Here is a 24,574-nt window from a genome sequence, read left to right as displayed (position 1 = left end):
TGATGATTTCAGACACCGCGTACAATTGTTGTAGGGTTCTGAGAATCAAATTCTTCATTAATTTCTTCACACTTAGAGTGTTATTCTTCATTGATTGAAGAAAAATGTTTCTTCATGTGTTGCACATCTAAGTCGTCAATTTTGCATAAGTGTTAGGATGAGTGTCCTTTTCAAAGAACATTCGAAGATTCTAAGATATTTAGCTCACACTGCAACTTGCTAAATCTCTTCTCATCCAAGGGCTTTGTAAAGATATCAGCTAGCTGTTCTTCAGTCTTCACATGCTCAATAGAAATGTCGCCCTTCAACACATGATCGCGAAGAAAATGATGACGAATCTGAATGTGCTTTGTCTTCGAGTGCTGAACTGGGTTGTGAGCAATCTTGATGGCACTCTCATTGTCAGAGAAGAGAGGCACATTCTTCACATTGACGCTGTAGTCCTTGAGAGTTTGCTTCATCCACAGCAATTGAGCACAGCAAGAGCCAGTAGCAATCTACTCAGCTTCAGCAGTAGACAGTGATACGCAGTTCTGTTTCTTCGAGGACCAACAGACCAAAGATCGTTCGAGGAAATGACATGTACTAGATGTTGACTTGCGGTCCACACAATCACTAGCATAGTCAGAGTCAGAATATCCAATGAGATCAGAAGCCGAGCCCTTGGGGTACCATAATCCTAGTGTTGGTGTGTGAGCTAGATATCGAAGAATATGCTTCACAGACTTATGGTGTGATTCCTTCGGTGTAGCTTGAAATTGGGCACACATGCAAACACTAAGCATAATATCTTGCCTAGATGCACATAAATATCATAAAGAACCAATCATGGAGTGGTATACCTTTTGATCGAAGTCAATACCATTTTCATTAGTGCACAGATGGCCATTTGTGGGCATAGGAATTTTGACGCCTTTGCAATCTTGCATGCCGAATTTCCTTAGTACATCCTTGAGGTATTTCTCCTGAGATATGAATATGACATTGCGCTGTTGACGAATTTGAAGACCTAAGAAGAATTTCAACTCTCCCATCATAGACATTTGATATTCTTCACTCATCATATAGGCAAATTCATCACTATAACGTTGGTCAGTACAGCCAAAGATGATATCATCAACATATATTTGGCACACAAACAATTCATCATCATATGATTTAGTGAAAAGAGTAGGGTCGAGTGAACCGGGTTTGAAGCCTTTCTTCATGAGGAAATCCTTCAAAGTATCATACCACGCCTGAGGGGCCTGCTTGAGGCCATAGAGGGCCTTATTAAGTCTGAAGACTTTGTCAGGATGCTTAGGATTTTCAAAACCTGGGGGTTGAGCAACATATACTTCTTCCTCAAGCTTACCATTGAGGAATGCACTTTTCACATCCATTTGATATAAAGTGATATCATGATGGTTAGCATAAGCAAGTAATATGCAAATAGCTTCAAGTCTAGCAACAGGTGCAAAAGTTTCATCGAAATCAATTCCTTCAACCTGTGTGTAGCCTTGAGCTATTAGTCGTGCCTTATTCCTCACCACAAGGCCATTTTCATCTTGCTTGTTGCGGTAGATCCACTTTGTGCCAATGATATTGTGTTTGCGAGGATCTGGACGATTGACCAGTTCCCAAACGTTGTTGAGCTCGAACTGATGTAATTCTTCTTGCATGGCCTGAATCCACTCAGGCTCCAGAAATGCTGCATCTACCTTAGTGGGCTCTGTGATAGAGACAAAAGCATGGTGCCCACAAAAGTTAGATAAATGTGAAGCTTTTGAGCGTGTGAGAGGACCTGGTGCTTTAATGTCATCGATGATCTTTTCAACTTGCACTTCTTTTGCAACGCGAGGATGAGTTGGTTGTCGTCGAGGAATTTGATCAGCATTTTCTTCAGCACCATTTTCTTCAGCATTTTCTTCAGGTGCATTAGCTCTACGTTCTTCACGTTCCGGAATGAATTCTTCAACAGATTCTTCGGTAGGAATGACATCCTCAGTAGCCTTGAACTTGATAGTTTCCTCAGGTGCTGGTTCATCTATCACATAGGGTAGGTTCTCTCTTTGTGAGCCATTAGTTTCATCAAACCGCACATCTACAGTTTCAACAACCTTGTGAAGAACGTTGTTGAAGACTCTGTAGGTGTGCGAGTTCTTTCCGTAACCAAGCATAAAACCTTCATGTGCTTTCGGTGCAAATTTAGCATTGTGATGAGGATCTCTAATCCAGCATTTAGCACCGAAGACTTTGAAATAACTCACATTGGGTTTCTTGTCAGTGAGGAGTTCATAGGCAGTCTTCTTGAAGAATTTGTGAAGATATACCCTGTTGATCATGTGGCACGCAGTATAAATTGCCTCAATCCAGAAGTGACGAGGCGTCTTGTACTCATCAAGCATAGTGCGAGCCATCTCAACAAGAGTTCTGTTCTTGCGCTCCACGACGCCATTCTGCTGAGGAGTGTAAGGAGCAGATAACTCATGAGTAATACCAAGTTCATCAAGATAGTCATCAAGACCAGAATTCTTGAACTCAGTTCCATTGTCACTTCTAATGTGCTTGATCTTCACACCAAAGTTGGTTGAAGCCCTCGAGGAAATTGTTTGAAGACTTCCTGCACTTCATGTTTGTAAGTAACAATGTGTACCCATGTGTAACGAGAGTAATCATCAACAATAACAAGGCCATAGAGAGATGTGTCATTTGTGACAGCTGAGTAATGGTTAGGACCAAAGAGGTCCATGTGAAGAAATTCGAATGGTCGAGTAGTGGTCATGATAGTCTTCGTTGGATGCTTAGCCTTGGTCATCTTTCCAGCTTCACAAGCTCCACACAAGTGATCCTTCAGGAATTTGACATTCTCAATGCCAATGACATGCTTCTTCTTCGCAAGCGTGTGCAAATTCGTCATGCCTGCATGACCAAGTCGTCGAGGCCATAGCCACCCTTCTGAAGCTTTTGCAAGTAGGCACACGGCTGGTTGTGGTCCTGTAGAGAAATCAACAATATACAAGTCTCCTCTCCTAAAGCCTTCGAAGACTTTGGAATTGTCAGCTTCCATTACCACAACACAACGATACTTGCCAAAGACAACTACCATATCAAGATCACAAAGCATTGAGACAGACATAAGATTGTATCCTAAGGACTCGACAATCATGACTTTGTCCATGTGTCGATCCTTTGTGATCGCAACCTTACCTAGACCCAATACCTGACTTTTGCCTTTCTCAGCGAAGATGATATCCTTCAGATGCGATGGTGACAAAGGTGCATCCATCAATAGATTCTTGTCACCAGTCATGTGATTTGTACATCCACTATCGAGGACCCACTCAGTGGCTTTGGGTTGATCATCCTGCAGATGAATTAGTGCAGCTTACGAACTTCATATACTTCATCAGTGAAGAATATGACATCACAATTCATCAGACCAATTTCATCAAGCAATGCAACAGTTAAAGTAGTATGAGGACGTGAGAAATGAAAGTTCATTTCTTCATGATTAGCCTGTGTCCTTTCAGACATTCTTCAGATCTCCAGCAAATTCCTTAGACGTTTAAGCACGTCTGGAGACCTGACCCTGCAGAAGAGATTAATTATTTTTCTTCACCACCCACATCTGAAGGGGTGGCAAAGAGTTCATCACTCTGCGAGCTCCATACGAGAAAGGTGGCATAGAAGCAAATCCATTTCGTTTCACATAAGAGAAGTTAGGGTAAGCATATGAATAAGCAGAGAAATTCTTCGAGGACTTATGAACATAATGATTAGAAGAATAATGTTCATATTCATGGCCCTTGGCTCTTCCCTGCGAAACAGAGTTATTAGTACGATGATGTTCATATGAGGACTTTGATCCTTTTGAGGAATTTGATCCATGTGAGGAATTTGGTCCGTATGAGGACTTTTATCCATATGAAGAATTTGATCTGGGGTTCATATTCTTCACAGGTGGTGTCATGAGGACATTCACCTGAAGACTTTCAAGGCACCTTTTGGGAACCCAGATTTTCTTCATAGGGGAACCGTTCCTGCAGTTAGTGCCAACATATCTAGCAAATACTTCACCATTCTGATTTTTAAATAGTTTATAGTTGGAGTCAAATGACTCATCAGAAGAATGAGAAGATTCACATGTAAAGCCAGATAAATTAGATGGATCAACTGGAGGTCCCTTTGCAGCAACCCTTGAGGTTTTGGGGTACTGCTCAGGCTTCCAATATGTACCATCAGCATTGAGTTTCCTCTCAAAGGCAATACCCTCTTTCCTAGGGTTCCTGTTGAGGATCTGCTTTTTAAGCACATCACAAAGAGTCTGATGCCAATTGAGGCTTTTGTACATGCCTGTCATGTACAATTCCTTCAGCTCTGCATCGTCGGTGATACTAGCAATGTCCTCAGATGAGGAATTAGTGATAGCGGAGGCAGTTGAAGAATTTGTGGCATTAGAAGCATTTGAACATTCAGGTGAAGAATTAGCAGATTCACGTTCAATGCATTTCAAACATGGAGGAACAAATTCTTCCTTAGCAGCGCTGATTTGTTGAGCAAGTAATGAATCTCGCTCCTTCTGAAGATCTTCATAACTCACTCTTAGCTTTTCAAGATCTTGCTTTCTTTGAAGAAATTCATAAGAAAGCTTCTCATGATCAGACAAGAGAGTGTTATGATGACCTTGAAGGTTGTCAAACCTAGTCTGAAGTCTCTGAAGATTTTCAGTCAAGGTTTTAGTGCGATCCATTTCTTCACCCAACATATCATCACTTTTGTCTAGCATGTTTTGAACATTTTCAAGGGCCCTTTGTTGTTTCACAGCAATCTTAGCAAGTTTAGAATAGTTGGGCTTAAGGTTTTCATCAGATTCATTCTCACTTGATTCAGAGGAGGTATATTTGAGTACCTTGCCACCCTGTGCCATGAAGCAATAGGTGGGAGCGTAGTCATCATTGCCTTCATCAGCCTTGTTGGTGAGGTCATTTTCTTCAGTGTTGAAGATAGACTTGCTGACGAATGCAGTAGCGAGGGCTAGGCTCGCCACACCGGATTCGGAATCCTCAGATGCCTCCTCTTCCTCATTTTCTTCAAATTCAGCCTCAGAGTCCATTTCCTTGCCAATGAATGCCTGAGCCTTCTTGGAGTTGCTCTTCTTGTGAGATGAAGACTTTGAGGATTTTGATGATGAAGATTTTGAGGATTTGTTCTTTTTCTTCACATCATCAGAACTGTAATCCTTGTATTTCTTCTTCTTTGATTCCTTTTCCCACTGAGGACAATCTTGAATGTAGTGTCCAGGTTTCTTGCATTTGTGATAAAGCCTCTTCTTGTAGTCACTGGGTGAGGAATCATTGCTCCTTGAGGGTCTTCCAAAGCGACCACGTCTTGAGAACTTCTGGAATTTCTTCACGAGCAGTGCTAGATCATGGCTCAGTTCTTCAGGATCACCAAGGCTGCTGTCAGAGTCTTCATCTTCAGACTCGGAAACTGCCTTGGCCTTCAGTGCACGTGATCTGCCATAGCTCGAACCATAGAGATCTCTCTTTTCAGCAAGCTGGAACTCATGAGTATTTAGCCTCTCGAGGATATCAGCGGGATCAAGTGACTTGTAATCAGCACGTTCTTGTATCATCAATGCCAGAGTATCAAATGAGGAATCAAGCGATCTCAGCAGTTTCTTCACCACCTCATGGTCGGTGATGTCAGTGGCACCGAGCGCTTGAAGCTCATTTGAGATGTCAGTGAGGCGATCGAAGGTTTGTTGAACATTTTCATTATCGAGTCTTTTGAAGCGGTTGAAGAGATTGCGAAGAACATCAACTCGAGAGTCACGCTGTGTTGAGACTCCCTCATTGACTCTGGGCAGCCTATCCCAGATAAGCTTAGCAGTTTCCAAAGCACTCACTCTTCCATACTGTCCTTTGCTCAGATGGCCACATATGATATTCTTCGCTTGAGAATCGAGTTGCTTGAATCTCTTCACATTGGTAGCGTTCAGTGAGGGTGAGACAGAGGGAACACCATTTTCCACAACATACCAGAGATCGTTATCAATTGCCTGAAGATGCATTCTCATCTTATTCTTCCAGTAGGGGTAGTCCGCCCCATCGAAGGTAGGACACCCAGCACAGACCTTGATCATACCTGCGGTCGACATAACTAACTCCAGGCGGTTAAACCAAAATCACACAGAACAAGGGAGTACCTTGCTCTGATACCAATTGAAAGTTCGTTATATCGACTAGAGGGGGGTGAATAGGCGATTTTTATGAATTCTTCACTGAGGAATTTGCGGGTGAGGAAATTCCTTAGCAAAGAACTACTTGCAACGGAATAAGTACTCAGAAGTAAACATAACAGAATACAAGCATGGTCATCATGATGAAATGAAGACAAGCACAGAGTACAGAAAGCGTAAACACAGGATAACACAAGATGAAGACAAACAGACTGAAGAAATTGAACTGAGGAAATTGAGAAAGTCTTCAGTCAAAGTCTTCAAACACAGATATGAACAAGTGCACAACACAGTTATGAGGAAATGAAAGAGTTGAGGAAATAGAACCAGTAAGCTTGGTGAAGACAATGATTTGGTAGACCAGCTCCAACTGCTGTCTTAGTTGTACGTCTGGTTAGGGCGGCTAGGTATTTAAACCTGAGGACACACAGTCCCGGACACCTAGTCCTGAACACGCAGTCCAGGACACTTAGTCCTCACCGTATTCCCCTTGAGCTAAGGTCACACAGACCTCACCCAATCACTCGTGGTAAGTCTTTAGGTGACTTCCGAACCTTCACAAACTCGGTCACTCGGCGACCACAATTTCCTCTTGGATGCTCTAGACCATGACGCCTAACCGTCTGGAAGAAGCACAGTCTTCAAAGGTAACAAGCGTCGGATCCACGCAGGATCAATCTCTTCGGTGATGCTCAATCACTTTGGGTTTGTAGGTGTTTGGGTTTGGGTTTGTAGGTGTTTGGGTTTGGGTTTTTCCTCACTTGATGATTTTCTCTCAAAGTTCTCGGAGGATGGGATGCTCTTAATTGACAAGTGTCAGTTTCTCTTGGAGCAGCCAACCAGCTAGTGGTTGTAGGGGGCAGCTATTTATAGCCTAGGGAGCAGCCCGTCATGATAAGACATAAATGCCCTTCAATGATATGACCGTTAGGTGGGTAGATATTTTGGGACAGCCGGCGCATAGCACAGCAACGGTCGGAAATTTGAGTATCAAATTCCTCAGGGCTATCATGTTCCTCATTGTGTAGGCAATCCGCACTGGCGAATTCCTAACTCCACAGTCAGAAAAAATTCCTCAGAGACTAGAAGAACTTCGTCTCTGTCACTGAAGAATATGACTGAACTGTATGAGATTTCCAATGGCTTCACTCGAAGGGATTGGTAGGTGTAGGATTTTGAGTTCAGCATCAGATGGAAACTTTTCCTTAGTATTTCCTCGACCCCCTTTAACAGTATGGTGTTTCCTATGACTCAAGAAAAAGAAAATGAAACTACGAAAACAAAAGTCTTCACGCTTCATGTTCCTCAAATGAATACCAAGTCTTCAAGGTCACACCAATTTCTTCACTTTCAAAGTCTTTAGAAAGTCCTTAGAAATCCAAAGTCTTCAGCCGAAGAACTTCATTTTTCGGGGTCGACTTTCTCTGTAAATATCAAACTCCTCATAGACTTATGGACCTGTGTACACTCATAAACACATTAGTCCCTTAACCTATAAGTCTTCAATAAACCAAAATCACTAAGGGGCACTAGATGCACTTACATCTTGTACTCATCAAGCATAGTGCGAGCCATCTCAACAAGAGTCCTGTTCTTGCGCTCCACGACGTCATTCTGCTGAGGAGTATAAGGAGCAGATAACTCATGAGTAATACCAAGTTCATCAAGATAGTCATCAAGACCAGAATTCTTGAACTCAGTTCCATTGTCACTTCTGATGTGCTTGATCTTCACACCAAAGTTGGTTGAAGCCCTCGAGGAAAATCGTTTGAAGACTTCCTGCACTTCATGTTTGTAAGTAAAAATGTGTAGCCATGTGTAACAAGAGTAATCATCAACAATCACAAAGCCATAGAGAGATGCATCATTTGTGACTGCTGAGTAATGATTAGGACCAAAGAGGTCCATGTGAAGAAATTCGAATGGTCGAGTAGTGGTCATGATAGTCTTCGCTGGATGCTTAGCCTTGGTCATCTTTCCAGCTTCACAAGCTCCACACAAGTGATCCTTCAGGAATTTGACATTCTCAATGCCAATGACATGCTTCTTCTTCGCAAGCGTGTGCAAATTCCTCATGCCTGGATGACCAAGTCATCGAGGCCATAGCCACCCTTCTGAAGCTTTTGCAAGTAGGCACACGGCTGGTTGCGGTCCTGTAGAGAAATCAACAATATACAAGTCTCCTCTCCTAAAGCCTTTGAAGACTTTGGAATTATCAGCTTCCATAACCACAACACAACGATACTTGCCAAAGACAACAACCATATCAAGATCACAAAGCATTGAGACAGACATAAGGTTGTATCCTAAGGACTCGACAAGCATGACTTTGTCCATGTATCGATCCTTTGTGATCGCAACCTTACCTAGACCCAATACCTGATATTTTTTTCCTTTCTCAGCAAAGATGATATGCTTCAGATGCGATGGTGATAAGGGAGCATCCATCAATAGATTCTTGTCACCGGTCATGTGATTTGTACATCCACTATCGAGGACCCACTCAGTGGCTTTGGGTTGATCATCCTGCAGATGAATTAGTGCAGCTTACGAACTTCATATACTTCATCAGTGAAGAATATAACATCACAATTCATCAGACCAATTTCATCAAGCAATGCAACAGTTAAAGCAGTATGTGCACGTCAGAAATGAAAGTTCATTTCTTCATGATTAGCCTGCGTCCTTTCAGGCACTTTTTAGGTCTCCAGCAAATTCTTCAAACGGTTGAGCACGTCTGGAGACCTGACCCTGCATAAGAGATTACTCCTTTTTCTTCACCACACACATCTGAAGGGGTGGCAAAGAGTTCATCACTCTGCGAGCTCCATACGAGAAAGGTGGCATAGAAGCCAATCCATTTCGTTTCACATAAGAGGAGTTAGGGTAAGCATATGAATAAGCAGAGAAATTCTTCGAGGACTTATGAACATAATGATTAGAAGAATAATGCTCATATTCATAGCCCTTAGGTCTTCCCTGCGAAACAGAGTTGTTAGCACGATGATGTTCATATGAGGACTTTGATCCTTTTGAGGAATATGATCCACGTGAGGAATTCGATCCGTATGAGGACTTGGATCCATATGAAGAATTTGATCTAGGGTTCCTATTCTTCATAGGTGGTGTCATGAGGACATTCACCTGAAGACTTTCAAGGCACCTTTTGGGAACCCAGATTTTCTTCATAGGGGAACCATTCCTGCAGTTAGTGCCAACATATCTAGCAAATACTTCACCATTCTGATTTTTAAATAGTTTATAGTTGGAGTCAAATGACTCATCAGAAGAATGAGGAGATTCACATGTAAAGCCTGATAGATTTGATGGATCAACTGGAGGTCCCTTTGCAGCAACCCATGAGGTTTTGGGGTACTGCTCAGGCTTCCAATATGTACCATCAGCATTGAGTTTCCTCTCAAAGGCAATACCCTCTTTCCTAGGGTTCCTGTTGAGGATCTGCTTTTTAAGCACATCACCAAGAGTCTGATGCCCTTTGAGGCTTTTGTACATGCCTGTCATGTACAATTCCTTCAGCCCTACATCGTCAGTGATACTAGAAATGTCCTCAGATGAGGAATTAGTGATAGCAGAGGCAGGTGAAGAATTTGTAACATTAGAAGCATTTGAACATTCAGGTGAAGAATTAGCAGATTCACGTTCAATGCATTTCAAACTTGGAGGAACAAATTCTTCCTGAGCAGCGCTGATTTGTTGAGAAAGTAATGAATCGCGCTCCTTCTGAAGATCTTCATAACTCACTCTTAGCTTCTCAAGATCTTGCTTTCTTTGAAGAAATTCATAAGAAAGCTTCTCATGATCAGATAAGAGAGTGTTATGATGACCTTGAAGGTTGTCAAACCTAGTCTGAAGTCTCTGAAGATTTTCAGTCAAGGTTTTAGTGCGATCCATTTCTTCACCCAACATATCATTACTTTTATCTAGCATGTTTTGAACCTTTTCCAAGGCCTTTTGTTGTTTAGTGGCAATACAAACAAGCTTGGTATAGCTTGGTCCAAAATCATCATCAGATTCATCATCACTAGACTCGGATGAGGAACATTCGGTTACCTTGGCACCTTTCGCCATGAGGCATGGTGCAGAAGATGATGGTTCAGGTTTGAAAGTCATCGTTTCGAGTGATTCCTTGAAATCCTCAAACCAGGGATCATGACAAGTTCGATGACCTTCATAGACGTCAGAGATTCGGTCCCAGATAAGCTTTGCATTGCAAAGATGCATAATGCGCCTGAAGTCATCTCTGGATAGGCAGGAACACATGATATCCTTCACCATGATGTTAAGTCGAGGTTACTTGCGAATATCATCAGTGTCCGCCATCTTGCATAGATCGGTAAGACCAATCTCAGTGACGGTCCACAGCTCGTTGTTCAGTGCCATGAGGCGCTTCCTCATCATGGCCTTCCACTTGGGATAATCATGACCGTCAAAGATGGGGCATGTCACTTTCTTCATACTTGCGGTCAACATAACTAAAACTCCAGGCGGTTAAACCAAAATCACACAGAACAAGGGAGTACCTTGCTCTGATACCAATTGAAAGTGCGTTATATCGACTAGAGGGGGTGAATAGGCGATTTTTATGAATTCTTCACTTAGGAATTTGCGGGTGAGGAAATTCCTTAGCGAAGAACTACTTGCAGCGGAATAAGTACTCAGAAGTAAACATAACAGAACACAAGCATGGTCATCATGATGAAATGAAGACAAGCACAGAGTACAGAAAGCGTAAACACAGGATAACACAGGATGAAGACAAACAGACTGAAGAAATTGAACTGAAGAAATCGAGAAAGTCTTCAGTCAAAGTCTTCAAACACAGATATGAACAAGCATACAACACGGTAATGAGGAAATGAAAGAGTTGAGGAAATAGAACCAGCAAGCTTGGTGAAGACAATGATTTGGTAGACCAGTTCCAACTGTTGTCTCAGTTGTACGTCTGGTTAGGGCGGCTAGGTATTTAAACCTGAGGACACACAATCCCGGACACCCAGTCCTGAACACGCAGTCCAGAACACCTAGTTCTCACCGTATTCCCCTTGAGCTAAGGTCACACAGACCTCACCCAATCACTCGTGGTAAGTCTTGAGGTGACTTCCGAACCTTCACAAACTCGGTCACTCGATGATCCACAATTCCTCTTGGATGCTCTAGACCATGACGCCTAACCGTCTGGAAGAAGCACAGTCTTCAAAGGTAACAAGCGTCAGATCCACGCAAGATCAATCTCTTCAGTGATGCTCAATCACTTTGGGTTTGTAGGTGTTTGGGTTTTGGTTTTCCTCACTTGATGATTTTCGCTCAAAGTCCTCGGAGGATGGGATGCTCTCAAATGACAAATTTCAGTTTCTCTCAGAGCAGCCAACCAGCTAGTGGTTGTAGGGGGCGGCTATTTATAGCCTAGGGAGCAGCCCGACATGATAAGACATAAATGCCCTTCAATGATATGACCGTTAGGTGGGTAGATATTTTGGGACAGCTGACGCATAGCACAGCAACTGTCAGAAATTTGAGTATCAAATTCCTCAGGGCTATCATGTTCCTCACTGTGTAGGCAATCCGGACTGGCGAATTCCTAACTCCTCAGTCAGAACAAAATCCTCAGAGACCAGAAGAACTTCGTCTCTGTCACTGAAGAATATGACTGAACTGTATGAGATTTCCAATGGCTTCACTCGAAGGGATTGGTAGGTGTAGGATTTTGAGTTGAGCATCACATGGAAATTTTTCCTTAGTATTTCCTCGACCCCCTTTAACAGTACGGTGTTTCCTATGACTCAAGCAAGAGAAAATGAAACTACGAAAACAAAAGTCTTCATGCTTCATGTTCCTCAAATGAATACCAAGTCTTCAAGGTCACACCAATTTCTTCACTTTCAAAGTCTTCAGAAATCCAAAGTCTTCAGTCGAAGAACTTCTTTTTTAGGGGTCGACTTTCTCTATAAATATCAAACTCCTCATAGACTTATAGACCTGTGTACACTCATAAACACATTAGTCCCTTAACCTATAAGTCTTCAATACACCAAAATCACTAAGGGGCACTAGATGCACTTACATGAATCCTTCGTTGGACTCGGATGGTGATGGTGACATGGCGGAGGTTCAGCAGCCTATGATAAATCTTCACCCAGTTGGTCCCTTGGATCCCATTAACTTCGGGATTGTTCATGTCTTCTTTGGACCCATTCTTCCACCGGCTATGATCTGGGAACGCTCCTTTAAGTCCCTGCTACCTGAGTTTGCTGTCCTGAATGTTCCATGCTTTCTTCTAGGGCTTTCTCTGCCGCAAATGCCTGTTAAGTTCGACTATGTCTTGGAGCAGCAATGGTTGTCTGTGGTTAATAACAAGAAGCGCTCTTCTGTGGTGCTCCAGGAGCTCACTGATGACGCGATCTGCTTGGACTCGCAGCCTATAGGTCATACGCAAGATATGCCAGAGCAGAGTTCTAAACCGCAAGTGCAGGATGAGTTTTAGTTCACTTCTGTCACACCATCACCGTTGGGGAAGAGACCGTGGCAGCCTCGTTCGAAGCGTACGGCCACAATGGTTGAGGAGACCCTGGATTTTTCAGCCAGACGGATGACTCGCAGCTGCGCCAAGAGAACTGGTATGAAACCAACATCTGCAATCTCCATCAAGTCGGCGCCTCTACGACGCCCCAAGGCCAAGAAGCTCAAGTTTGATTCTGCCCCGCGTCAGGACATCCCTTTGCCGCCACTAACACCTATCTCTACCTTGCAAGCAGTTGGCGAGGCTCTTGGCATCGCCCCGGAAGAATTGATGGTGGAGAAGCTTATGGCTTCTCCTAAATCTGACCCAAAACATGATAGTTCCAATGATGAGTGAACTTTTCTATGCAGCTTTGGGGTGCCGGATGTGTTGGGTCTTTTGTCATTTTGTTTTATTATCGCTCTGTAGGCCTGAACCTCTGAACTTTTATGATCGTGTTGTCCGTGGCTATGCTGAGAATTGTACTGTGCTGTTAAGCGGCCCAGTTGGTTACTTTCTTATTATTTCAGTTATCTATGGGGACTACAATGTTTCGTAATTGGTCTGTTCTGTGTTGGAATGTGCGTGGTTTGAATTCACCGGCTAGACAGCGTGATGTTAGAGCTAAGATTGAAGAAAGTCACTGCTCCATAATTTGTCTGCAGGAGACTAAATGTGAAAACTTTGACATCCGAATGATTAGGTCATTCTGCCCTAGACGCTTTGACCAGTTTGCCTTTTCTCCCTCGGTGGGTGCTTCTGGTGGTATCCTGATCATTTGGAGCTCCTCTGTTTTTGAAGGCCAGCTAGTGGAAATTCAGCGTTTCAGTGTGGTTGTTTCATTTAAGTCTGTTCATAATTCAGAAAAATGGACAATGGTTTCAGTCTATGGGCCATGCAAGGGGCAACCTAGAGATGATTTTGTTAGCTGGCTATACCATCTGTCTATCCCTTCTGACGAGAATTTGATGCTCCTAGGTGATTTCAATTTTATTCGTTCCTTGGACAACAGAAATCAACCAGGAGGAGATATAAATGATATCTTTCTTTTTAATGAGGTCATCGGACATCTTGGTCTTCTGGAATTACCGATCAAGGGGAGGAGTTTCACCTGGTCCAATATGCAGCAAATACCCCTTCTTGAACAGCTTGATTGGTTCTTTACCACCTCGGATTGGATTTCTCATTATCCTAACACCGTGGTCTTTCCTCTAGCCAAAACGGCTTCGGATCATGTGCCTTGTGTGGTGTCCATTGACACTAAGATTCCTAAATCTAAGATTTTTAGATTTGAAAACTTTTGGGTGGATATGCCAGGCTTTATGGATTGTGTTCGTAATTCTTGGGAGGCTCCGGTTTTTGCTGATCTCTCTGCTTCGGCCATGCTAACTAGGAAATTCAAACGGCTCAGATATGATTTGAGAGCTTGGAGTAAGAAACTCTCTTACCTCAAGAAACTAACGCTGGACTGCAGTAAGGTTATCATCTTTTTTATTAGTTAGAGGAGGTCAGACCGCTGGTTCGGACGGAGTCTAATTTCAGAAAAATTGTTAAGCTTCACTATGAGCGTCTGCTGAAACTACATTATATCTATTGGAAGCAGAGGTGCACGATCAGATACATTAAGGTGGGTGAGGAGAATTCCAAGTTCTTCCATGCTATAGCGTCGGAACGCATGCGGAGGAACTCCATAGCCAGCTTGAAAACCGCGGGAATGGCTGATCCGGTATCGGACCATGATCAAATGGCGAGAATCCTATGGGCCTCTTTTAAAAACAGAATGGGCCAGGCCTAGGGGATCTCAATGGGTTTTGACCTACCAAACCTCATCCAGCCCGTCCCAGGTCTGGAAGAACTATCTCAGCCTTTCTCTGATGATGAAATTATGAAGGTGTTGAAGGAGATGCCGACTGATAGAGCACCTGGTCCAGATGGATTCAATGGTTTGTTTGTAAAGCGTTGCTGGCCGATAATTGAGCAGGATTTTAGGCGTCTCATCCAGGATTTTTATGAAGGGAAATTGTCACTTGAGAATATAAATGGTTCTCTCATTACTCTCATACCCAAGATGCTCTCTCCTGAGGGACCAGATGATATTCGGCCTATTTCTTTGACTAACACCTGTTTGAAATTTCTTACCAAACTGTTAGCCAACAGGTTGCAAAAAGTGATCCTCAGTTGTATCCATAAAAATCAATATGGGTTCTTGAAGAGTAGATCAATTCAGGATTGCTTAGCTTGGGCCTTTGAATACATACACCAATGCAAACAGTCAAAGAGGCCCATTATAATTCTGAAGCTGGATTTTGCAAAGGCATTTGACACTGTGGAACATGAGGTTATTTTGCAAATGCTCAAGCACAAGGGGTTTGATGACAAATGGATTTGTTGGGTTAAAGACATCCTCTCTACAGGATCTTCCTCTGTTTTGCTCAATGGCATACCTGGTAAACAGTTCAAGTGCAAGTGTGGTGTCAGATAGGGTGATCCTCTCTCACCTTTGCTGTTTGTAATTGCTGCTGATCTTCTGTAGTCATTGGTTAACCAGATGTTCTCCCATGGAACCTTAACCCTCCCAATTCCCTCACATGACCAGGACTTCCCTATAATTCAGTATGTTGATGACACTGTCATCTTTTTGTCTGCCAGAGATGAGGAGTTGGTTGCTCTTAAAAATATGTTGCTTACCTTTCAACAATCCACCGGGCTTAAAGTCAATTTTGCAAAGTCTTCCATGATTCCTTTGAATATTGATGAGGTGGAAGCTGCCAGGTTAGCTGATCTGCTCGGTTGCAAAATTGGTCAGCTCCCATTTACTTATCTGGGTTTGCCACTTGGTACTACCAGGCCCAGAATTGTGGATTTTATGCCCTTAGTTGATGCTTTGGAAAGGAGATTGACAGCTAGTTCATCCATGTTAAACCAAGGCTCTAGGTTGCAGCTGTTAACTTCTGTCTTGACATCTATGCCCATATATTTCCTCTGCAGTTTACAACTCCCACCTGGCATTATTAAGCAACTGCACAGGATTTTTAGACAGTGCTTGTGGAGAGGAAACAGTGATGCACCAAAACAATCTTTGGCTGCATGGGATCTGGTTTGTAGGCCAAAGGAAAAAGGACGGCTTGGGGTGATTAATTTGCATATCCAAAATAAGGGCCTCCTTCTCAAGCATCTCCACAAATTCTTCAATAAGGCTGATATACCATGGGTAACATTGATCTGGAATAGTTATTATGCTGATGGTGTCCCACATGCTACAGCCCCAGTTGGTTCATTTTGGTGGAGGGATATCCTCAAGCTTTCAGATGCATATACTGCTATTTCCTCAGTTCACATCAATATGGGAGACTCTGCCCTTTTTGGGTCTGATGCTTGGCTAATTGGTGGCTCTTCCAGACCCCTATGTTGGAGATTACCTAGGCTTTTCTCCTTTGTTATTAATGACAAACTCTCTGTGCATGAATTCCTCATCTCTCAGGATTTCTATTCAATGTTCTTCTTGCCTTTGTCACATGAGGCTGCTCTGGAGTTGCAAGTTCTGGAAGCTTGGATCCTGGACTTACATAAGGACATCACACTGCCAGATGTTTGGATATGGCCTGGAAAATCTGGTGGCTACTCTACCAAGAGCTTTTACACTCTCATGCACTATCATTTGCCAACTATCTTGCCATGCAAATGGTTGTGGGGTAGCAAGTGCACCATGAAGATCAAAGTCTTTGTTTGGTTGTTATTCTTTGATAGACTCAACACCAAGGACTTGTTAATTCGTAGGCATTGGAGATCACCATTGGATGACAATCTCTGTGTTATCTACAATGAATTTGTCTATGAGGATAGGTTGCACTTGTTCTTTAACTGTAACTTCAGTCGCAGAGTGTGGAATTATATTTCCATTGATTGGACCAGGGGATCGGAGATTTAGCAATGTATCCAGCATGCAAGATCAAGATTTAAGCATCCTTTCTTCTTTGAAGTTATGCTCACTGCAGCTTGGAATATATGGATCCTCGGGAATGGAAGGACTTTCAGAGGAGAAAATGCAACCTTTGCTGCTTGGCGATGTAATTTTGTACATGACCTAACTCTTCTAGCTCATAGAATGAGAGTAGATAATAGGGACAAGTTGTATGCTTGGATTAACTCTCTCAATTAACTACAGGTAGTAGGTAGGTTTTTGCTTTTCTTCCTTTTAGCCCTTGTAATTTCCCCCAGCTTGTACAGTTGATACCTTGTTCTTTATATTAATAAAGGGCTGTGGAGCTTTGCTCTACAGTAAATATTCAAAAAAAATTGTGTCATGCTATCCTGTTTGGTTAGACAACATAAATGTGAATTATTTCATGCCCTCTTTTATTCCCCACTATCCATTGCACCTGTCTATCATACAATGTCTGTACATTCAAGTACTTTTCTTGTTTATCAGCCATTTGAATTGGAGAGGGTGATGGCAGTATCTAAGGGAGTAACAACACGGTCTTCAGAAAAGATAGTGCTACTAGTTGATGTAGATAGAACCACGGTTGTACTTGCCCAAGAACCAGCCCCACCACACATAACCCAGACTCTCGCAGATTGTACCCCTACCCAGTTGGACAGAGAACCAGCTACACCCCTTCTAACCCCAACCCTAGCAGATAGTAACCTAGTTCCAGTTGACACAGCACCGTCTCCACCACAGAGCACTCAAACACGAGCAGTTAGTAAGGGAACTGTAGCGCCCAAAGCATGAGGACCACCACTCCGAATCCCAACTCAATGCTTAAAGGAGAAGAAGAATTGTTCTCAGGTTAGGTTTTGTAGCTATGGTTCATACTCCTTTGCTCTTGCATCACTGTATTTACTCAGACCAACTATTTTCAAATTTGAAGGATGGAATTGAAACTCCAATGGCGCAACAGGTATGTTTTATACTTGTTTCTTTAACTTGTTTGCTGTTGTAACTTGCTCTATATTGATTTCAGTTTCAATTGAATAAACAGTTATGTTCTCATGTCATGCACATTACAAGTGTCTCTATAGTTTCCCACACTTATATTCTATCTATTCTGCTTTGTCTTGAACAAATATTATTTGAACTGTGTCTCTATCTTGATTTGGCAACAAAAACTAGAATGATACAGACCATAAAGTGACCATGGTACATAGATATATGCTTGTTTCATGCTGTTATCCTGCGCACTTTACTACTGAACTGATTTAACAAAATGAGTTTCATATACAACATGGTAAACCTGTGATGTGTCTGCTTGTTTCTCTTTTAGAATGCGGACAAAATATTGGAGAACAATACCCATTATGCAATGGTGAAGGAAGTAATGCAGATAAGGTTCAAGATAGTGAGACATCCCTGTTGGTCTCCAAGAAAGCTGATAAAAACTACCTTGACGACAGTGAGAGAACCCAGAAGTCCTGCCTTGATGTAGTGTTTGAGTTACTGGCCACTACCGCTGGCACAAGCTCTTCGAACTCGCTGCCTGAATTAGTTCGTCTTCTTGAGTCTCAGCTTCAAGTTGAAAGACATCGATCAGATGTGTTGCGACAGGAAGCTGAAGGACTAAGGAAGTCCCTGCAGAATTCAGATGCATACTTTCTGGTGCAACAGCAAGCGCTGGAGGATTTAAGCGTCAAACAAGAGAAAGTTAAATGGGTTTCCAAAAGGCGACGAAGCGCTTCTGGGGTTACCAAAGTGCTCTGGTTGATGGCTGGCGCAGACCTCAAGGGATCGATCGGGTGTCCGAACAGCACGACTGGGTTGTCGGTGGCGGGCTCCGCTTCTCTTCTCGCCGGGGCTCGGCGAACCAGCTCTCCACGAGCTGCGATCAGATCAAGAGTGACCTGGTCGAACAGTTGTTCTGGTGCGCTTACATAGCGCACCAGGTGCAACAGCGCAGGATCCGTCTCGTGGTCTCCGTTGGCAACTTGGGGCGGCCTACCATACCCGTCACGACTGGGGTAGTAGTGGAACGAGCGACAGTTAACTCTGGGCGACAAATGCCGGAGTTGAACTATAGCTTCGCGGGCTGCCAGTTGGATGGCTTGCGGCTCGAAGGGGGTTGTCCTTCCCGTGAACCTGTAGGGGCGCTCTGGCGACAGACCCCTACCGTAGATGTGCGCAGTGGCCCAGTACTGACGGCTCTCACCGTACATGGGTCCCTGGTACACAACATACTCAGGAGGCTCCTCCAACGCATAGGCACGGCGGGTGAGGTTTGCGAGCACGGTCACAAAACCTCCAAGGTTGGTCGCTGTGGTCTCATTGTGAACAATGGGGCCAGGCATCATGACTCAGTTTGGGGGAAAGAGGCTGTGCTGTGGCTAGCGTGCCCTTTTTATAGGGAAAGGGGATGGAGTCTTCCTCCGCACGCTTGCGATAGAGACGGGTTGGGTGTCGGTCACAGGCGCGTGATCGACGGGCTAGGCTGATAGGTTGGGCACCGTCCGCCGAAAAGGGCGTCGGGTCACTATGGGGCTACCTTACGCGGGAAGCTTGACTGGGGTTAAGCTAAGGTCTGATGGTTTGGGTTAACCTAGGTTTATTGACCTGGCTAAGATAGGATTAGCCAATGGTCAGCCTGGCTCTGATACCAAGTCTGTCACGACCGGTTTTTTGGGATATAAATTCCCAGAAAAACGGCCTGTGCGCTCATCAGCCCCAGGATTACTGTTAGCTGATGAGGTACCAACTCGATACAAGAATTCCAAGCAAGTACAAAAATATGTAGTACAAGACCATCTAGGCCTAGGAGTACAACATTTGGTTTGCTAGTGGTTGATGTCGGAAGTGGTTGGATACATGGGCGTCTATGGGACTCCATTTCCCACAAGAACAGCTGACCAGGATAATTCCTATCTTCGCGAGGCTGCAAACATCAACGCGTAGGTTCCGAGGTTGACACCGCGATGCTTATCTCCAAGCAAGGAATCTGGCCAAGACAATAGCCAGGGACAAGCCAGTGAGTACGTTTGAATGTACTCGCAAACATAAAGAACACGGGTATAATAAATCAAAAACATGCTCTGGATTATTATGTGATCACACGTCTATCACAAAAAGGTACGAAAACCATGATGCACACATGTGGTTAAAATAATTCAAAGTAAAATACTGGGTGCCAAGCGAGGGTCTGAATGACGCCTCGAGCAGAAACTGCAGAATAGTAATACTGGTGCCAAACGAGTGTCTGAAAGACTCCTCGAGCGGAAAATGCAGAATAATAATACAGGTGCCAAACGAGTGTCTGAATGACTCCTCAAGCGGGAAATGCAGAATAGTAATGCCGCAGTCGGGCGTCTGAGCGACACCACAGAAAGGGCTTATAAGAAGACAATCACAGCGAACATCCAGGAGGTAGGACCATCCCAGGGATACTCAATCATGTACATAAAATAAAAGGTTAGTCCAGAATAATAAAGATCACAATCCATACGTACCACAATCATAAATAATATTTAGTACAGTCGCTTCTCCATCCGAAACCGATAATTTAGTCAAGCCGTATCTCCATCCGAATACCGTTACAGAGTTCTAGATTAATCGTTCTCCATCCGAATACCATTACAGAGATGCAACTCAGACTGTGGTCTTTACTCAAGAACAAGACTATCCAACAGGATGTATCCTCTGCAGAGGGAGTACCATTCCCCACGAGTAACGGGTTTACTTAGTCCCTCTGGACTAATTCCGTCTACGGTCTTTTGATTGAAAACACGCCTGACCTGCACACACTAGCTTAACTCACCAGTGTCTGGAATCACCCACGACACCTGCCAAGCAAAACTCTAAGTGGGGAGGCTACAACCTCGACGTAGCATGGGATCACAAAATTTATACCGCGCGCAAACTGGGGAGCTACCCCTTCGGCTACAACCGAAACACCCATGCCCCCGGACCGGATGACTGGCTTTAATCCATGGCCATGAGACCCTCATCACGGCCTCTCTGTACGGTGTGTGCTTTGGAAAGGGGTTGACAACCTACTGAACCATACCCTGTCCCCTGCAGGGACAAGTGGTGGTACCAAAGAAAAGGAAGCTATTGGTCGAGACTCGGTCTACAACCGACTCAGGTGGTCCAAGTATCCACCAACAACATTACCACTAGTGAAATAAATCACCACTCCTCGAACCTCGCCATGCTATGCCGGGCATACTCGTCTCGACGAGGGATTAGGGACAAGCTCGTGTCTACCCAAGACCACGACTTTCCCGGCTTCCTACCGGTGTGCAAGAGAAGCTCACGAGGATGACCCAAATCACTAGTGTATCCATTGCTGACCACAAAACAACTCCAAAGTGCACTCATGCACGAGACCATATCGATACATAAAGCTATCACATACTCCAAGTCCAAAGGTGTTGTGATTGTATCAAAACACCACCACAAAAATATTATGCCAGAGTTCAGAAATGCTTGCCTTCAAGAGTATGCAAAGGATGCACTTATTGGAAGCTTTCCTTTTCCTCCAAAAATCCTATTTTGCAAAATACACAAATACAAATATTTCAAACACAGTACCAAAACCTGTCTCAAATATTTTTGAAATAAATCTTAAAATAAACTAGATGAAATTTGAGAGAGGTAGGAAAAAGAATCAACTCATTTGGAGTTTTATTTTAAAAGTTATAGCCAGTCAAAGTTTGGTCAAACTCTGTTTTTAAATAAAACCAGAAAAAGGAAAACGCTTCGAGGGAAATACGCTTTCGCAGCAGAGAAACGTACGCGGGGTTTTGCGCCTTCACTTAAACAGAGAGAGGGCGGACGTGCGAGTCGCTGACAGTGGGTCCAGAGGGCCCACTGGTCAGGTTTGACCGTTTCTTCCCTCCTACTCCTCCCTTCTGCCCGACGGGAGCGGGGCTCCGGCGATCGCCGTCGACGAACGGCAGCGCCTCACGGGCATCCAGGGCGGGGATGGAACGGCTAGACCGAGGCGGTCCTTTGGGTGGTTGATGGGTCGACGGAGGTGGCAGGAATCGCCGGCGGCGAGCTCCGCGGCGGAGGAAAGCTACGGTGGTGAAGTGACTTTTGTGCTCCGGTGGTCTCCGATCGAGCTTGGGTAGTTGGGCAGCTCCGCATGGACTAGACGAAGCTACTGGTGGCGTTGGATTGGCGAAAGGGTGGCTGGTTGCGACGAATCGCGCCGGGGCTTGGCGGCGGCCGAGCTGGCCGGAGTTGGGGAGGACGGTCCTCTCCGGTCAATCTATTGCTAGGGGAGCTCTACGGGGAGGGTCTGATGTCGCGTGAGTGCTCGGAGGGGCTCGGGGTTCCCTTTTTATAGCGTGACGAGGCTGGCTCCGCGGCGGCAGCAGATAAGATCGCCGGCGACCACTTTCCTGTAGTTGCAGGGCATCGTGGCGGCGACGAACGCGTTGCGACGAGCGGGAGGATAAGCACGGCCTGTGCTCTGAGGCAGCTGGCGCGCGCTGGTGGTTTGGGCGGCGCCGTCCGCGCCGGAATCCGCTGCCGACGCCGGCGTGCCGCCAAGGGCGCGGCCAGCGGCGCAGCAGGGCGTCAGAGATACCGTGGAGCAGGGGGCGGCTAGTGCGCGGTTCAGCGATGCAGAGGGGGCCAGGGTCGTGTCGCGTCGAGTGCGGCAGTGCGGCGTGTCGGCGTAGTGCGCGCGCGTGCAAAACGTGCGCTCTGGGCGCGCCCAGAGCACGCACGCCACCTGCTCGACGAAATGCCAGCGCGCTCTAGAGCTCGAGGGTGGAGCTGGCACTGCACAGGATGGAGGTAGGGGTAGCAAGACACTCAGTGGACAAGGTGGATAGGTCAGGATTTCAAGTCCACAATGCAAACCAGAGAGCTTGCCAAAAGTGGCTGTGCACACCAGGTGTTCGACAGAATGCCCTATGCACTTAGGTAACTCTTGGAGTGGCCAAAATCTCCAGATCAGTGTCTCTTTAGATGCAGGAGATGGTGGTAGGATTTGTTTGGCAAAAACAGAAGGTAGATAGTGCAAGTTTTGCAAAACTCCAGTTTTGGGCAGAAAGAAAAAGGGTTTAGAACATGCATTTCAAAACCTCCAATGAGCCCAATCTCCTGGACTTAAGAGTTTGGTAGGGAGGGCTGCAAGTAGGAAAAAGCTCAGGGTTACTAGAGTAAAGAAAGATAAGGTTGCAGTACAAATCATCAAATTAGACCAGAATGTAAAAGAGGCTGATCCACTCAAATTTTTCAAAGAACATCACTGGGTTTTTGCTTGAAGATGAATTGTATACATCCATTGACATCTCCAAACACTTGGAAGAATTTTTTTGAAGAATATTTAAATGGGTTGTAGTGCAAAAGTGCCTACTGGACCAGATTGGAAAAGTTGGTGTAGAGCCCAAAATTTCCAATGGCCAGAAGATATTTTTGCATAAAATTGATGTGGGAACATCACATGACATCCCCAAATTTTGGTGGAATTTTTGAATACATTTGTAAAAAGGTTGTAGTGCAAAACAGGCCCCAAATGCAAAAGGGGTCATTTTAAAGGGGTAAAGCTTTGAGAAAATAAATCTTGCAACAATAGAATCTACTGATAAATAATTGTTTTATTATAGAGAGAAATCAAGTCCAACAATACCTTTGAAGGTTTTTTCCCACAAGAGGCATAAATCCAAAATCACAAAAGGTAAAACTTGACAATTGGGAAAGTTTTATTTCCTGGCAACATTTTAAAAAATAAAAAACAAATGCCAAAATTTTGGGGTGTCACAGTCCTCTTCCCAAATATCGAGCGGGAAGGGATCCAACAATGGCAGGCAAATTTGAAGGGGGCAGCTAGTACAAGCTATCCTGACAAAAGTGGTCTTCGCCTGCGAAAAGCTCTGGTGGTGACGCCGTCTTGGGCTCCACGATGACCTCCGTCTTGCCGTCCTCCTGGTCTTGGTCTCGTTGCACCAATATAGCAACCTTCGCCTAATGCCTCGGTACTCTTCGCCTGCGCTGGCCTCCTTAGCACCAAAGAGGAAATAAGGATGCTGCGCGCGCTGGCGCCCGCCTGGCGCCATCCGTCATGGCTCAGGTCACGAGAGCCTTGTGAGGTTTGCCCTGCCTTGATATCTCCGCTCCTCGTGAGCCTGCCTGGCTAGGCCACTCCAGAGGAGGTCTTGCATCGCCCGCCTCGCGAGGCTTGGACCCTCACGAGGATCTTGGATGCCTTGTTGATGAAGGTGGGTCGTACGGCCTGCTGGCTTAGCCATGCTGTGGGCCGCAGGCAGGCAAGTCTGGGACCCCCGTTCCCAGAACGCCGAGAGTAGCCCCCGGGCCCAAGGTGCGCTCGGGCTTGGCTTTGCGGCGAAGCCAAGGGTCAAGTTCGGAGCACCGCGGGCCCCAAAAGCCTGCGGCCTCGGTTGATGCGTGGCGGTTGATTGGACGTGAGCGTCTCCGCTTCCCCACGCTGCCTCGGCAACTGCATGACTTGACAAGTCCCTGCGACATGCAAGGGAAAACCATCATTGCCTGCGATCGTGGGAGACGCCGGTTGGCCTTCTCTTGCTATAAATGGGGGGCGGAGCCCCGTCGCCCATCTCTTCCCCGCTTGCTTGCTTCTTCCTCTTCGCTCTACTGCTTGCAGCGCCACCGATGGCGCCACGAAGGAAGTTCTCTGCCGCCGAGAAGGGGAAGGCCCCTCGCGAGGGCCCCGATTCCCCGGCGCCCAAGCGCGGTCGCGGCCGTCCGCGCAAGCACGCCACAACCCCCGCCGTGGCCCACCGTCGAGGCGGCGCCACGGTACGCGGGGGGGGTCGTCCCAACCATGGCGGTCCAGCCGATGAGGGGAGGCACACAATGGTGGCGCGGCCTCCCCGCCCGCACTCCCATTCAGCGGAGGTGTCGCCGGAGT

This window comes from Aegilops tauschii, chromosome 1 (assembly GCF_002575655.3).
Source record: "Aegilops tauschii subsp. strangulata cultivar AL8/78 chromosome 1, Aet v6.0, whole genome shotgun sequence".
In the NCBI taxonomy this organism is placed as follows: Eukaryota; Viridiplantae; Streptophyta; class Magnoliopsida; order Poales; family Poaceae; genus Aegilops; species Aegilops tauschii.
This window is presented reverse-complemented; position numbering follows the sequence as displayed.